This window comes from Meleagris gallopavo (genome assembly GCF_000146605.3).
Source record: "Meleagris gallopavo isolate NT-WF06-2002-E0010 breed Aviagen turkey brand Nicholas breeding stock chromosome 18 unlocalized genomic scaffold, Turkey_5.1 Chr18_random_7180001956865, whole genome shotgun sequence".
Classification (NCBI taxonomy): Eukaryota; Metazoa; Chordata; class Aves; order Galliformes; family Phasianidae; genus Meleagris; species Meleagris gallopavo.
The window spans coordinates 1-1,150 of NW_011099201.1; the positions used below are offsets into that span (position 1 = coordinate 1).

Genomic DNA, 1,150 nt, shown 5'->3' on the forward strand with positions numbered 1-1,150 from the left:
ATGAGATGTTCCTCTCATCGTGCATTGCTTTCCTCCTTCTTTTCCAGTGCAACAAGCTGAAGCAGTGGGTGAGTCTTCTTCTTCCCCCAACCAAAGAAGTGTGGGGTTGTCCATGGGTTGACAAGCTGTCCCACCTCATCATGCCGTGGTTTTTCTTTCTTTTTTTGCAGAGAAAGGCAAGTTTCTGTTGAGTAAGTTGCACTCACTAAAGTGAGGGAATCTGTTGCTCTTCCAAGCAACTCGTATGGGATGTAAAAGCCCCAATGACCATGCACTGCCATTCTCTTTTTTGTATTGTTTTGTTTTTCCAAAGGAACCTTCTGAAGAGATGGGTGAGTCTCTCCTCCCAAATTAAAAAAGCTGTGGTCTGTCTGTGTGAGTGGATGAGATGTTCCTCTCATCATACTTTGCTTTTATTTTGCTTTTCCAGTGGAACAAACTGAAGCACTGGGTGAGCCTTCCCCAACCCAAAGCAATGAGGGTTTCCCATGGGATCACAAGCTGTCCCACCTCAGCATCCGTTGCTTTTCTCTTTCTTTTCCAGAAAAACCATCTGAAGAATTGGACTGAGAGATGATCTGCGCCTCACAGTAACCACAGGAGTTGAGCTTACCAGATCACTGATTGCATTGGGTAAAAAAAAAAAAACAAACATGATAACTCCAAGCGAGCAAGGAAATCCTCAGTGGAAACAAGAGGAGCCAGGGTTTGTTCTGAGTGAGAACACTGCAGTTCTGTGAGCCAAAGCTGCTTGAGGGACAACAACCTGAGCATGTGCGACCTCCAGCTGAAATTTAATTGGATGAAAGAAAACACAAAAGGAAGAAAATGGGAGGAGATGGAGATCCTGGAAAAGGGACGGACATTTTGGGAAATAGTGTGATCATGCATCAGGCTTCGTGGGAATCTAATGAGTACATAACACTTCCGGAAATATAAGAATGCATGCCGAACCCGAGGTAGAAAACTGCTTTGGGTGTTAACCCTCTTGTCTCTCACTACAGAATAAAGCACACCTGCTGATGGCAATGCATCACTGGTTGTTATCAGTTATTGGGGGTTTGGTTCCATGGAACAGGCTGAGTCTTCATCCTGGAACCAAAGCAATGTGGGCTTTATCAGACAACAAGCCGACCCTTCTCACCATGTC

The 1,150-nt window shown here is 45.0% G+C and overlaps 1 long non-coding RNA gene across 1 annotated transcript; it reads left to right on the forward strand.

Moving 5' to 3' along the window:
- On the forward strand, positions 1 to 1,033 carry LOC104915520. Its single transcript, XR_796377.2, has 4 exons — positions 1 to 68; positions 171 to 191; positions 314 to 332; positions 431 to 1,033. It is a non-coding gene; the product is annotated as an uncharacterized LOC104915520 (long non-coding RNA).
- Positions 1,034 to 1,150: the final 117 nt, after the last annotated feature.